This window comes from Triticum aestivum, chromosome 5B (genome assembly GCF_018294505.1).
Source record: "Triticum aestivum cultivar Chinese Spring chromosome 5B, IWGSC CS RefSeq v2.1, whole genome shotgun sequence".
NCBI classification, from domain to species: domain Eukaryota; kingdom Viridiplantae; phylum Streptophyta; class Magnoliopsida; order Poales; family Poaceae; genus Triticum; species Triticum aestivum.
In genome coordinates this window covers 189,105,358-189,122,061 of record NC_057807.1, presented here as the reverse complement: position 1 = coordinate 189,122,061, position 16,704 = coordinate 189,105,358, and positions in this window count along the sequence as shown.

Below are 16,704 nucleotides of genomic sequence, written 5' to 3'. Positions count from 1 at the left end.
TTGGTGAACTTCTGTCCAGCAAAATCAGCAACTCCACAAGGAACAAAGCTTTCTTGCACTCCTGGATAGTGCTGCTCATTGTCCTTGATGTAGGTCCAGTCGACCCACCTCATGTCACAAACTATGGGATTCTTGTCCAACAGAATTGTTTCATAAAAGTCCTGTTGTTCCTTTGTGTGGAACCTGTAGTCAACATCAGTTCTTCTTCTTGAAGCATATGGATCTTCCATCCTCCACAGTCTCAGCCCTGAATCCTTCCTGATTCTCATGTCCTCAGCCACAGGATGGGCATCATTGTGGTCTGGTATCTTGGGCTTGAGCTTTCTTAGGACATGTCCTTCTTCATCTTCTTCTTCAGCAACATTGGGCATTGGGGCCTTGTTCTTCTCAGCAGCTTTAATACTCCTAGTATTCCTCTTTGGAACTTGCTTGGCCTTGGAGGCAGCTTTGGGTGCTTCCTTGGGCTTAGATGTTGCAGCCCCTGATCTGATTGCATCACCCATAAGCTTAGGTGCCTTAGGTGCTGGTGCAGCATCCTCTTCCTCTTCATCAGAATCTCTTCTCATTGAGGGCTTACCAAGGACCTTGGCAGTTGTGGTTCTTGTCCTCTTCTTTTTCTTGTCCTGATCACCATCATCCTCTGACTCAATTGAGAATTTCATAGTCTCTCCAGTAGGAACTTTCTGAGGTTTGGATGATGTATCTTTCCTTGCAGGTGCCTCTTTGGGTTGAGCCTAAGCTGGCACTTGAGTGGACTTTCTAGCCTTTGGCATTGGTGTCCTCTTGGCAGGAACTTTCCTTTTCAGACCTGGTTTAGTGCTCTGTGCAGAGCCATATTCCTTCTTGAGCACCACTTTCTTGGAAGTGGCCTCATCTTCCTCAGCTTTGTAATCTTCATCCTCTGAATCTGAAGTTCTTTTCCTCCCTTGCCTAGTTGCAGCCTTAAGCAAATTGCTAGCAGTACTTCTGCTCCCTTCATCTGTAGTTGAGGGACTAGTGCCCTCACTCAAGTCCATCTGCTCTTCTGACCTGTTCTGGCTATCACTCTGATCTGACATACTGCAAAAGCTAACTGCTGACCCTGTGAAGAGTTATGGATGAGATCGAATAGATGTGCATCACAAAATGCAGAGATTTTTGCAAAAGAATGATTCAAAAGTTCAGTTTTAGTTTTCCACAGAAAGCATTTCGGATCAACCGATTTTCAAACTCGGTGATACAGAAGCAGTTTTGGAACCTAAACTGATGATCTCGGTTGGACCGAGTCATAGTTCGGTGGCACCGAGACTGCTAGGGTTTCACAGAATCCTCAAATCGGTCGCACCGATTAGTAATTCTCGGTCAGACCAAGAGTCACTAGTGCAATGGCATAAGCCAAATCGGTAAGACCGAGTTTTTCAACTCGGTGGGTCCGAGATGGTTTCGGCGGAAACCTAACCCTAAAAATTTGGATCTCGTCCAATCTATGGATTACTTTGGCTGGATAGAAGAGTCTCAATCGTGGCAAGAATCAATATGAATACAATGTGCTAGGAATCAGACGTGGATAGCACAAAGATCAAGTCCATACCCTAACTTGGCGGTGGACTTGCTACGGCGGCAACGGCGGGGACGAAATCCGTTGATAGCGGTGGAGACCAGCGACAGGAGGCTGCTGGCGACGAGGAGAGGATCCGGAGACCACGATGGCAGAGCGAGCTGTTGCGCGGGCGAAGGGTTCCGGAGAAATTTCCAAAGTATTGCCCGTGGCTATATATAGCCCGACCCTATCGGTGTGACCGAGTGGAACAACTCGGTGGCACCGAGATGCATAACTGTGTTCAGTTACAGCAAATCGGTGAGACCGAAGAGTTCAAATCGGTTGCACCGAGATTAAAACTCAGATCAACTTAATGATCTCGGTAGGACCGAAATGGAGGAATCGGCCAGACTGAGAATCACAAAGAGGTTTTGGAAGTTTAAGTCTATGACGAATCGGGGACTCCGAGTGCTCCTCACACAGAGTGGTTCGAATCTGACTTGATCAAATTTTGTGATGTAGCATGAATAGAGTTTGAGATGATAAAAGCATAGATATCTAAAGAAGGTTCTTAGGCATTCTTGTCCATCCACTTGGCAAAAAGAAAAGAAACCAAACAATCAAAACAACAAGTGGATGTCCTTGAATGAGTAAAATATGCACCAACATGATCACACAATAAGATGGCAAATGAAATATGTGGCAAAGCATGCACAACCAATTCTAGCATCTATCAAGCAATTGGCGTTGACTAGGTCATCTATATATGAGTATATTGACTTAGGAGTCAAATGAGAACATTTGATCATAGGTTATACTCATCGTTTAAGCTCAAGTGGGGTTACCACTTTTACATAATGCATTGATGTGTTCACACCATTAGAGTTGCTTTGACTCAATTCTTAGAGTTAAGCTCCCCCTAGATGTGACATCCCCCTTAGAGGGATGAACTAACCTTGGGTTTTGTCGATGATGACTTCATGTAGGTGTTGAAGATGTAGATGCTCAATGTTGGAGTAGATCATATGGAGCAATCCTTTGGAGTGAGTTGCACTTTCAACTTACCTACATGGGTTAGTCCCACAAGGAACAAACAAGAATATCCATAGACATAGAGTGATGCACACATAAGATGATGTCCATGAAATCATTAGGTTACCTTGTCCCTTGCCATACCAACATGAGGGTTTATGACTCCTTGAACTAGTGCAAGATGTGGAAGTTGACTGCACTTGTTCTTGCCATAATGATATGAGTGAAGAATGTTGGCGGAGTCACCCTCAAGAACTCTCTAGTTCTTCTTCTTCGGGATCCACATCATCTTGATGGGAATCCTTGGAGTTGTAGTTGTACTTGATGACGTAGAACTTGATGTAGTCTTGGGAACCCACTTGAACGAGGCTTTAGGTGCTTCTTCAAATGCATCAATCTCTTCTTGAAGCTTGTCCTTGCCTTTGTTCTTGTGGTCTTGTGGTGGAAGATCATCTTGAGCTTGAGTTCCCTTGAAGGAAGTAGGATCATACTTCTCTTGTTGAGGAACAACCTTTGTCTTGGGGTATTGATGTTCTTCCCACTCAATTCCATTGGCATTGAACTTTCGTTCAAAACCAACACCTTGATTCTTCCGGTGCCTTCCTTGCTTGCGTACAATTTCATCGAATTGCTTACTCCCGGCAAGGCTCTTGTAAACACCTTTCTCTATAATTCCCTTCAATAAGCTATTTTCTTGCTCAAGTGTAACTTGGCTAAGAGAATCATTAGTGGAATCAAGAGAACTACTAGAAGAAACAATATTGGATTTGACATTATTATTGTTACTACTAGAGGAAGTATCTTTCTTGTACTTGTTACTAGACTTGACTTGAGGCATGTAAGTAGATAAGAGTAAATGCTTGGCAATGTAAGAAGAACTTTTCTTGCGGAGATCACCATTGATTGCTTTTAAGAACTCATGCTCTTGCTCAAGATTGAGCTTTTCAAAGCGTAACTTCTCATGAGCCCTTAAAAGTTCTCGATGATCTTCGTAGATAGTTTCATGAGCTAACTTAAGAGAGTTTAGGTCTTTAGTTAGAAGCTCAATCTTCTCTTTATCATTGTCATTCATTTTATCTTGATTAGCATGATTAATTGACGTTTCATCATAGTATTCATCACTAGAGTTGTCAACAAGTAAATCATCATCCACAAGCAAGTCATCTTCATCACTATTGAAATCAACATACTCAGGATGTGTTACCTTTGGACCTTTGGCCATGAAGCATCTTCCAACACCTTCATTTGGTGAGTCAAATACGTCGTAGGAGTTGGTTGACACAAGTGCTAGACCGGCAACACCTTCATCTTGAGTATATTCGGAGTCGGAGTGATAGCTTCTCTCGAAGTGATTGTCGGATTCGGAGCCGGATACCCATTCACCAACATGAGCTTGATGTCTTTGTTTTGTGTAGCTCCTTGATGACTTGTCCTTCCGTTCTGAATCCTTTCTTCTCCGTGAGGGTCTTCGTTCATAACGATCATTTATACTACTCCTCTCTCTTGGTGGTGATTCTTCTCTTTTGCTCCTTCTTCTTGGAGAGTCTTCTCTTCTTTTGTAGGGTGCCGTACACTCATTGGAATAGTGTCCGGGTCTCCCACAATTGTAGCAATTGCACTCTCGACTAGAAGATCTCTTGTCATTGTAAGACCTTGACTTGGAGCTTCTTTCTTTGATTCTACTCTTGTAGAATTTGTCGAAGTTCTTCACCATTAAGCTCAATTCTTCATTGAAGGTTTGTTTCGCACTTGATGATGTGGGGGCTTCACTTGAGGCTTTGGAAGCACCACTTGACTTGTTGTGAAGCTCCTCCTTATCCTTGAGTGACATCTCATGAGCAACAATTCTTCCAATGACTTCCGTTGGCTAGAGATCTTTGTAGTTTGGCATCATTTGAATCAATGTGCACACGGTATCATACTTTCCATCCAATGCTCTTAGGATTTTCTTGATGATGAATTTTTCGGTCATCTCTTCATTCCCTAAGCCGGCAATCTCATTTGTGATAAGAGCAAGCCAGCGTACATTTCAGCGACACCTTCACCATCCTTCATTTTGAACTTGTCAAGCTGACTTTGGAGCACATCCAACTTGGATTCCTTGACGGACTCGGTACCTTCATGCATATCAATCAAAGTATCCCAAATTTCCTTTGCATTCTCAAGACATCTGATTTTGTTGAATTCTTCGGGGCACAATCCGTTGAAGATGATATCACAAGCTTGAGCGTTGTATTGCAGCATCTTCAATTCTTCCGCATCAGCTTCATGGTTCGGTTCTCTCCCATCAAAGGATTCACCTTGCAAGCCAATACAAATAATTGCCCAAACGGCGGGGTTATGTCCAAGAATATGCATTTTCATCTTATGCTTCCAACTAGCAAAATTGGTACCATCAAAGTAAGGACCTCTACGGTGATAATTTCCCTCACTAGACGCCATACTCTCTAGGTTGTGAAACCAAGGCTATGACCACCAAAAGCTATGGAAAGCAAAGCAAATGGAGACCAAAGCTCTGATACCACTTGTAGGGCCTTGAAGTATGTCTAGAGGGGGGGTGATTAGACTACTTGACCAATAAAAACTTAACCTTTTCCCGATTTTAGAGTTTGGCAGATTTTAGCTACTTTAGGACAAGTCAAGCAATCATCACACAATTAAAGCAAGCATGCAAAGAGTATATAGGCAGCGGAAATTAAAGCATGCAACTTGCAAGAAAGTAAAGGGAAGGGTTTGGAGGATTCAAACGCAATTGGAGACACGGATGTTTTTGGCGTGGTTCCGATAGGTGGTGCTATCGTACATCCACGTTGATGGAGACTTCAACCCACGAAGGGTAACGGCTGCGCGAGTCGACGAAGGGCTCCACCCACGAAGGGTCCACGAAGAAGCAACCTTGTCTATCCCACCATGGCTGTCGCCCACGAAGGACTTGCCTCACTAGCGGTAGATCTTCACGAAGTAGGCGATCTCCTTGCCCTTACAAACTCCTTGGTTCAACTCCACAACCTTGTTGGAGGCTCCCAAGTGACACCTAGCCAATCTAGGAGACACCACTCTCCAAGAAGTAACAAATGGTGCGTTGATGATGAACTCCTTGATCTTGTGCTTCAAATGATAGTCTGCCCAACACTCAACTCTCTCTCATAGGTTTTGGATCTGGTGGAAAGAAGATTTGAGTGGAAAGCAACTTCGAAAGGCTAGAGATCAAGATTCATATGGTAGGAATGGAATATCTTGGTCTCAACACATGAGTAGGTGGTTCTCTCTCAAAAATGGTAAGCTGGAAGTGTAGGTTCATTCTGATGGCTCTCTCCATGAATGAAGAGGAGGTGGAGGGGTATATATAGCCTCCACACAAAATCTAACCGTTACACACAATTTACCAAACTCGATGGGACCGAATCGTTAAACTCGGTCGGACCGATTTAGTAAACCTAGTGACCGTTAGTGATTTTCGGTGGGACTGACATGCATCTCGGTGAGACCGATTCGGTTAGGGTTAGGGCATAACGTAATCTCGGTAATACCAATTACACAAACTCGGTGAGACCGATTTGGTAATAAGCTTTCTAGAGAGTTGGTCAGGTAAACTCGGTGGGACCGATTTGCTCTTTTCGGTGAGACCGAAATGTTACAAAAAGGAAACATAGAGTTTACATTGCAATCTCGGTGGGACCGATCGCTCACTTCGGTTAGACCGAAACGTTATGAAGGGAAACAGAGAGATTACAACCCCATCTCGGTGAGACCGAGATCCCTATCGGTAAGACCGATTTGTTTAGGGTTTGTGGCAGTGGCTATGACTTTTGGAATCGATGGTGCCAGATAGGAAGAATCGGTGTGACCGATTTTGGCTTTGGGTTTAGGTCATTTGTTGATGTGGGAAAGTAATTGAGGGTTTTTGGAGCATATCACTATGCACATGAAGCAAGAGGCTCATTAAGCAACACCTCATCCCTCCTTGATAGTATTGGCTTTTCCTATAGACTCAATGTGATCTTGGATCACTAAAATGTAAAATGAAGAGTCTTGAGCTTTTGAGCTTGAGCCAATCCTTTGTCCTTAGTATTTTGAGGGATCCAGTTTCATCATCCATGCCATGCCATTCATTGAGCTTTCCTAAAATAATTGTCTTGGAATAGCATTAGCTCAATGAGCTATATGTTGTTATGAATTACCAAAACCACCTAGGGATAGTTGCACTTTCAAGCATGCATATAGCCAGGCTCTTGCATGAGACAAAATTTCTATTTGATCCCACTATTGTAGTACTAGTACTTGCTAGTATAGCCCTGTAAACCAGAAAGGAGTATTTTCCTTTCTAGAGATTTCAACAAGTGACTAGACTACACCGCGTGCAGTACTCCCTCCCTTCCGGTTTATAGGGCTCAAATCTCAAATCTCATCAACCAAGGCATTTTGTGATTGGAGGAATGTATCTCGTACTTTACAAAACTACCCTAATTATACTCATGCATTAATTATGTAGTTCTCTCATTTTCCCCTCCGCCTTGGTTGTGGTGCACAATATTGAGCACTTCTATATGGCTAGCTGCTCTATCTACATGTGGGACATCAAAGCATCCGGGCCCGCGTGCCATCCACCAAATCATAGCGAGGTGCTATAGTTGAGACTCACTGGTCACCCCGGTGTGGCCGTCATGACCCGTCATATCACAAAACCCACACCTTTACCAGAAGTGGTAAAGTGGCCTCAAAGTTGGACTGGATGAAGCAACCATCATTTCACTGGAACGGTCGTTGAAGCCCTTTCTCCCCTTTCTTGAAGAAAACCTGACTCCAGGCTACTCACTTCTGCCATTTTTTCTGTGTCGGCGAAGGAAAGGTGCGCGATCAGTGATGCTGCTATATTTTCATTTCGAGAATCTTCTTTTTGCGAAGCACCAACCGATTCTCACAGCCTATTATTTTCCTGTTTTCATTGTGATTGTGGTTTCCTTTCGATTGCTTTTTGTTTGTCAGTTCATTTACGGATCCTGGAGCACTAGGCAAAGAGTTGTCGATGGACAACCCACTGGAGACAGTGATCTCCAGGAAGCGAGCACCGCCAATGAGTTGACCATGTTGGCAGGCCAACCCATGGAGACGAAGAACTCCAAGAAACAAGTACTATCCAAAGAGTTGACGACGTTGGGGGACGAACTCTGATACGTCCATTTTGCATCATGCTTTTATATCGATATTTATTGCATTATGGGCTGTTATTACACGTTATGTCACAATATTTATGGCTATTATCTCTTATTTTACAAGGTTTACATGAAGAGGGAGAATGCGGGCAGCTAGGATTCTGGGCTGGACAAGGAGCAAATATTGGAGACCTATTCTGCACAACTCCAAAAGTCCTGAAACTCCACGAAAGTCATTTTAGGAATTAATAATAATTATTCAGCAGAAGAAATACCTAAGGGGGGCCACCCACCGTCCACGAGGGTGGGGGCGCAACCCACCCCTACAGGGCACGCCCCTGCCTCGTGGGCCACCTGGCAGCCCTCCGGTGCCCATCTTCTGCTATATGAAGTCTTTTACCTTGAAAAAAATCATAAGCAAGCTTGCGGGATGAAACTCCGCCGCCACGAGGCGGAACCTTGGCGGAACCAATCTAGGGTTCCGGCGGAGCTGTTTTGCCAGGGAAACTTCCCTCCAGGAGGGGGAAATCATCACCATCGTCATCACCAACGATCCTCTCATCGGGAGGGGGTCAATCTCCATCAACATCTTCACCAGCACCATCTCCTCTCAAACCCTAGTTCATCTCTTGTATCCAATCTTTGTACCAAAACCTCATATTGGTACCTGTGGGTTGCTAGTAGTGTTGATTACTCCTTGTAGTTGATGCTAGTTGGTTTATTTGGTGGAAGATCATATGTTCAGATCCTTAATGCATATTAATACTCCTCTAATTATGAACATGAATATGCTTTCTGAGTAGTTACGTTTGTTCCTGAGGACATGGGTGAAGTCTTGCTATTAGTAGTCATGTGAATTTGGTATTCGTTCGATATTTTGATGAGATGTATGTTGTCTCTCCTCTAGTGGTGTTATGTGAACGTCAACTACATGACACTTCACCATTATTTGGGCCTAGAGGAAGGCATTGGGAAGTAATAAGTAGATGATGGGTTGCTAGAGTGACAGAAGCTTAAACCCTAGTTTATAAGTTGCTTCGTAAGGGGTTGATTTGGATCCACTTGTTTCATGCTATGGTTAGGTTTACCTTAATACTTCTTTTGTAGTTGCGGATGCTTGCAATAGGGGTTAATCATAAGTGGTATGCTTGTCCAAGAAAGGGCAATACCCAAGCACCGGTCCACCCACATATCAAATTATCAAAGTAACAAACGCGAATCATATGAGCGTGATGAAAACTAGCTTGACGATAATTCCCATGTGTCCTCGGGAGCCCTTTTCTCATTATAAGAACTTGTCCAGGCTTGTCCTTTGCTACAAAAAGGATTGGGCCACCTTGCTGCACCTTATTTACTTTCATTGCTTGTTACGCGTCACAAATTATCTTATCACAAAACTATCTGTTACCTACAATTTCAGTGCTTGCAGTGAATACCTTACTGAAAATCGCTTGTAATTTCCTTCTGCTCCTTGTTGGGTTCAACACTCTTACTTATCAAAAGGACTACGATAGATCCCCTATATTTGTGGTCATCAAACTCCTCAAAGAAAGTTGGAAGAACAGCAAGGGCCTCACCGTGCCTACCCCAGAAACTCTAATGGCCACCTATGCGAGGCTCAAGGACGAGTTTGAGGAGATAGTCGCCATTGAGAAGCAGTATTCCCCTGGCAAGGTGATGGCCCCCATCGAGGACGAGGAGATGGCCCCGGGAGGGATGGGATCCCCCGGTGAGCTGCACAAGGTAAACGATAATGCCTTACCATAGTTGTGGTTTTTGATTATTTGCAATGTGCTTGCTAATATGTTAGGGTTGTGCAGGTGTCTGTGGACGTCCTTGATAATTTCGATGTCGTGTCTCATCCAGTGGACAACGCCCCAGAGATCGTTTTCGATGTCGCGGTCCGTCCTGTTGACATCGCCTCGGAGATCGATTCTGATGCCGCTGTCCATCCTGTGGACATCGCCCCAAAGATCCATTCCGATGTCGCGGTTAGTCCTGTGGACATCGCCCCAGAGATCGATTCCCATGCCGCTGTCCGTGCTATGGTCATTCCCCGAGAGATCGATGACAAGAAATAGTTGGTCGCGCTAATCCTTCAGGGTAGTTTGCATTGCCCTGTGTTTAATTACCAGAACGATGCATGTTATCAAACCATCTTAGGTCTAGTGCACTGTCTTGTGTGGGCGGTACTTGCTACTTTTATTTGATAGTGAATCATGCGAACCCTCTCCGAGTTATAGAAACATATGTATCCTCACCAGCTGTTGATGTAATATATGGCATGCTTAGATGTAAGTTCGAACTGTTTATCATATCAGCATGGCTTGTTTGATGATTCTTGGTGTTAGTAGGCTAGCTATTGTGCGAGCTATAGTGCTTGCAAAACACTCACCGAGAGAAACGTTAGGGCTGATGAGCTTGTGGTACGCTTATACTTATCTGTCGTCGATCGGTGAATAGCCCAAGCTCCCAAAATTGTAGGCTTAGCGATCGATCAGACAATAGTCTACACGGATACATTTAGGCCTCATTTGGTTCATAGGGTAGGAAAATCGTAGCAAAAGTATAGAAACGTACAACATAAATTCGTAGCAAAAGTACAGAGACGTACAACATAAATTCGTAGCAGTACAGAGACGTACTCCCCGTGTTCCAAAATAGATGACTCAACTTTGTACTACTAACTTTGAAATGGAGGGAGCACAAATCCTAGGCAGGCTAGTTTGGCCTAGTGGGTTTCAGTGATATGACGTGGTACAGTGTCGTCTAGTCTTCGCATGTGGTAACAGCATTGTGGGTATAGTAAGTTTTCTTGAAGAAGTGGAATTCAATGAAGTCATGATGGTTCCTTCATCCGACCAACTTACAGTGGGAAACGTTGGGCCTACGCTACGACGGGGTGGACCAGGATAATTTTCTGCATGGCAGGTGGACCAGGATGGTCGACGTCCCACATGTCGGCGAATGAAAGTATTCTTTCCAATATAGAGGATGAGCAACGAGTATTCATTGTTTATTTTTTGGTGAAAGCTATTGTCTCCACTGTTATGACGGAGGAGTGTGAAACACGGCAGCCGAACTTGAAATGTGCACCACTCCCTCCTTCCTCATGTAATACTACCATAGTGTTGACTATAAGTTTGGCTATAAGGTTACAACTTTTTCTCACTTTCTTTCTATCTACTTCCTCTCAAATGTTTTTTACCTTTATTTTTTAGACACAATTGTTTTTTATGCCTCTTTTTTTTAGAATTAGTTTTTTTATACCTAGGAGCATGTTTAGAGAAGGGCTCTTGTAGATCCCACTCCTTGACTTTGTCAATGCCTCTCTCTCCTCCACATAAGCGGGCTTATAGCCCAGTATTTTACTGCTACTACTTTCTATGAATGCGGGTATCTGGCGTCTAAGGGGGGAGCCCATGCGGGGAGGTGGGGGGGGGGTTCTGGTGGGCCAGGGCGGTCAGAAGCGGGCTTGGAAGTGGGCCAGACTCCCGCATGGCCCACCTCACATTATCACCATACATTTCTTGGAGTCCGTGCATGGCGGGTGGGTGATATCTTCTCCCTCCCCCATCTCTCTCTTCTCAGCCGTCGCCCGCCGAGCGATTAGATTTCAGCTATCGATGGTTTATTCAATTGCAGTCCCACATGTCACTAAAATTGCAAGACAACGCGTGTCCCCTCTGGTGAGCGGTGTGCGAGCCAAACTATCGAGGGTGTGACGCGTACGAGTCGTAAGTGTGCCACATTTTCCTTTTGAACTTTCAAAGCGTAACATTTTCGTGTGATCGATCGATAGAAATCCAGAACAAAATGACGAGGGAGGTGCTTTCCAGCCCGTTAGGCGGGCTAGTTTGAGTGATATGACGTGCTACAGTGCCGTCCACTTGCTCCATTTTTATGTAAGCAAGATTTTACACTCTTACGTGGGAGGAGTGCGAAACACGGCGGATCTGATTTTGATCGAGCGATAATTGTTCCTGCCAAATAATGGAGCACTGTTAGCGATTATAGCATGATAGTTAGGGCAACTCCTGCGCTGGCCCACAAATTTACACCGGCATCAGTCAGAGGACACTGATGGATGCCATCCAATGCTGCCCGCATACCTTTCAACAACTATAAGAACTAAGCGGATGAAATTCGTGCAAACAAAGAAAATTTCAAATTAACCAGATGAAATTCATTACATTTCGAAAACTTTTCCTACAAACTAGACGAAACTCATTACATATTTTGCACAAACTGTACTAAAACCTACTATAAACCTAATCTAAACGATCACCGGTGCCTGACCACCATGTCCGGCCATGAACTCGAGAGAGCCGGCCATTGCCTTTGCCTCCTCCTCATCCGCCTCGATAACCTCCTCCTCCGGAGCACAAGATTCTGAAGATTTCCACCTCCACGTCGCCGTCAAGCGGCTAATCGGCTGCCGATGTTTATCCCACCAAGCTTGGTGTCGACTGAGTGGAGGAGCGGTGGCCTTCCTAGGACCAGAGTGGCGGCGACCTACCATGTACTACTCTTCCTCGCTGCCGGTTGCGCCTGTCGTGGTTCTAAGTCTGATAGTAGAATAGGGGTAGGATAACGGAGCATGATCTATCGAGATGCATATGGGTGACACGGTGGTTTTAACGAGTTCGGGCCTCTCACGGTGGAGATAACAACCCTACGTCTCGTGCTCCGGAGAGGCTTTGTTTTATCTGAGTATATATCCGGAGGTTACAATGTGTGTGTGTGGAAGAGAGGAACGGATCCCCATGCCTGAGCTAAGTCCTGAGACTAATGGTGAAAAGAGAGAGAGGTGGAAGAAAAGAACCCCCCTAGTCTAGTGGTGGGGGTGGCTTATATAGAGTGCGCCACCCCCTCACCTCCTATGTTACAAAGTGGGGTATGAATGCCATAATGCCAGCCCACTATTAAGCCCTGACTATTAGAAAGATGCCGACTGCTTTGCTGCCTGCTGGTCTTTGTATATCCGAGTGAGTCGTACGGTCGAGTGGTGAACTGTCATCCGAGTGGATGGTATGTTGCTTGGTCGAGTGGATAGTATGCTGCTTGTCCGAGTGGATAGTGTGTCTGTATGAAATTGACCTGGACCCACATGTTGTGTGGACCCCATGCTTCATGATATTTCGACCCTTCGTGGGCCTACCTGTTACGTATATCCCCAACATTAGCCCCCAAATCGATTGCGATTTTGCAGAACGAGTTGGTGTAAGACACAGTTTGGTCTGAGTAATTACAGAAATACTCGGTACATGTCGTCGCGCTTTCAGACAACCAAGGTTTGAACAAAATCTCAATGGATTCCGGCACCATGCTTCCCGACTAATCGAGGTAAGTGTCTGCGAGGAGCAACTTGGTGACATTCGTTCATCTCTCGGGAGAGGTTTAACTCGTGATCTGAGTATGGGTGTGTCATCAAATCTGTGCAACCAGATTGACACATGGACTGCTCTCTTAGAGAGATGCCATTCTTATCCCGGAGGAACGTCAATACGAGTCGGTTTTAGATCCACACTTGTGAGTTTCACACTTTGAGTCCTAGAAGAAGGCTCAAAACAGGTCCACGGAGGAGCGTTAAACTCGCCTTATAGAATATTTTTTTGGAGTGATTTGGAGCTGGGCCTGCATCGAGTAACTGATTACTCGGAATTTATTCACGCCTGGAACGTGTCTTTTTTGTTGTTTGGCCGTCACTCGGGTTGGGCGGACTGTTCCGAGTGGATACCATTCCAGTGGGGGCACGCTGAGTGCACCCACTGGGTGTAGTCCCCGAGACTGCCGTCGACTGCGGGCAGTCGGCGGGAGTCTTAGAGCCTGTCTTTTTGTTGTTGTTTGGCCGTCACTCGGACCGGGCTGACCGTTCCGAGTGGATACCAACAGTCGGCGGGAGTCTTAGAGCCTATCTTTTTGTTGTTGTTTGGCCGTCACTTGGACCGGGCTGACCGTTCCGAGTGGATACCAACAGTCGGCGGGAGTCTTAGAGCTTGTCTTTTTGTTGTTGTTTGGCCGTCACTCGGACCGGGCTGACCATTCTGAGTGGATACCAACAGTCGGCGGGAGTCTTAGAGCCTGTCTTTTTTGTTGTTGTTCATCACTCGGACTGGTCAGGCCGTACCGAGTGGAGATTACTCCAGTGGGGGCACGCTGAGTGCACCCACTGGGTGTAGTCCCCGAGACCGCCATCGACTGCGGGCAGTCGGCGGGGGTATGAGAGAACTGAAACTCTTCTTAGCTGGTACTGATCGAACTTGTTCTTCTCTGACTCGAAGGTCGAGTAATACTGGAGATGGGTTTGCATCGAGCAAAATGTTTCTTTCTGAGTTCTCTTCCAGTGGGGACACGCTGAGTGCACCCACTGGGTGTAGTCCCCGAGCCTCTGTCGGACTACATGAGTCTGGCAGAGGGTTTAAGTCTCTCGGTAAACCTCCATGCAGTTGGCACGGCAAATATCTTTGTCTGGAATTGAATCAATCGGATGGATGCGTAACAAGGTGGTTGTATGAACGATGTTCGACGAGTAAGGTCGCCTGTACGATTTAGCGATGGCGCTTCATTTTTACCCTTTTGCATGAAAGGGGTATTTATCCAAGTGGACGTGCTTCACTTATAGATCTTCGGCGAACCGAGCATGTATGGTCAGAAGAATATTCGTGATGTGATCAACAGGTTGACCAAATGGGCGTAACCCCTGAGGGTGACATGGCCAACTACCGTGCGTAGCCCCCGAGTGATGCTCGAAGGAGGTAAGCTTGCTACAGAGTGTGATATGAGGTTTGACCATATGAGTAACTTAGCCGTTCCCGTGCTGGGGGTGTAGAGGTAAAGACATGTCCAACTAATGGTGACGCGCGAGGCGGCAGAGGGGCGATGATGTGTACAACCGAGTGACGATGCACGGGGCGGTCGAGTGGTGAAGACGCCTACAACCGAGTGGTGACGCGCAGAGCGGTCGAGTGGTGAAGACGTGCCCAACCGAGTGGCGACGCATGGGGCGGCCGAATGGTGATGACGTGTGAAGTGGTCGAATGTAGGACTACATATCTAGCCAAGTGAAGATGCACGGGGCAGCCGAGATGGTGAAGACGTGCACAACCAAGTGGCGGCGCGCGAAGCGGCTAAGGCGAAGTCGTGTGTCACCGGACGGTGAAAATGGTCCTCGGAGGACTTAGTCGAATGCTTTCGAAGCTTATGTAATGACGAGTTTGGTGTAGTGTGGTTGCGACGCAACAAGACCGGCGTGACAACTGAGTCTGAGTAGGAAAGAAGATGGCATGCAGAGCATCTGGGTGATTATAAAACTTGTCCAAGTGGCAAGTCGAATGCACTTGTTGAAGTGAAGGATCTGACTGGTGATGAAATGCTCGACCACTCAGGCGGGTGTCATTCCAAATGAGGTGCAGCCCCCGAGTGCGGCGTAGCCCCCGAGCATACTACAGGCTTCGACAACGGACATGCCGGAATATGAGAAATATAGTCTTGAATGGATGATTTGCAATTCATCGAGTCGGATTTGGGTAAAGATGAGGAGAAGCTTCCGAGTGATGCTCGAAAGAGGCAAACTCGCAAAAGAGTGAAGTGTGAAGTTTAATTATGAAAGGGACTTATCTATCTCATGCCCGACGAGGTCTATATCATTGATACGATGAAGAGAATTCCATAGAGGGGTTGGCTGGACGTGTTTGAAGTCAACAGAGCGACAAGGTCAGTGTTGTGGTGCGCTAGGACCAGTATGGTGACCGAGTCCGAGCAGCGATGAAGTTCGCACGTAGGGCCATCGAGTGATCACGTAACTTGTGTAAAAAATGGCACAAGTCAACACAATAATTTCTTGAGGAAATTTGATGTGTGCTGAAATGATTTGTGTGAATAACACCCATAGACACCCGTTGGGAGTGCAAGGGGCTTGCTGGTTGACCAGCAAAAGTCTAAAAGAGCGAAGGATTCGTTCGCACTTGTCGAAGCGAGAGATCCTACTGAACTCGTTGGAATACTGGCTAAAATAAAACGGAAGTGTAGTGTTTCGACTGAGTTGCAGCCCCGGAGGACAGATGCAAACTCGAAATCAAGAACGACACATGGTGTTCGTGAATGATATGTGCGAAAAAATGGAAGTTGGACTTGGGAGTCACATAACCAGTACTAAGCAAGTATGTGAAAATAAGCAGTCGAGCGTAGAGGTACACTCGGTGGTGTGGCCTCCGAGTGAACGTGATGTATGAATTATGGAATACTCGGGAAGACGAAAATAACAGAATGTAAAATGACTTAGCTACTTGAAGGCGCGCGGGGCGGTCGAGTGGTGATGAGGTGACCAACCGAGTGGCGACGTGCGGGGCGGCTGAGTAGTTATGAGGTGACCAACCGATTGGCGACGCACGGGGCGGCCGAGTGCAGATGAGGTGACCAACCGATGGCGACGCGCGGGGAGGTCGAGTGGTTATGAGGTGACCAACCTGGTGGCGACGCACGGGGCGGCCGAGTGGTTATGAAGTGACCAACCTGGTGGCGACGCATGGGGCGGCCGAGTGGTTATGAGGTGACCAACCTGGTGGGGACGCACGGGGCGGCCGAGTGGTTATAAGGTGACCAACCTGGTGGCGACACACGGGGCGGCCGAGTGGTTATGAGGTGACCAACCTGGTGGCGACACACAGGGCGGCCGAGTGGTTATGAGGTGAGCAACCTGATGGTGACGCACGGGGCGGCCGAGTGGTTATGAGGTGAGCAACCTGGTGGCGACGCGCGGGGCGGCCGAGTGGTTATGAGGTGACCAACCTGGTGGCGACGCACGGGGCGGCCGAGTGGTTATGAGGTGACCAACCTGGTGGCCACGCACGGGGCGGCCGAGTGGTTATGAGGTGACCCAACCTGGTGGCGACGCACGGGGCGGCCGAGTGGTTATGAGGTAACCAACCTGGTGGCGACGCACGGGGCGGCGGAGTGGTTATGAGGTGACCAACCTGGTGGCGACGCACGGGGCGGCCG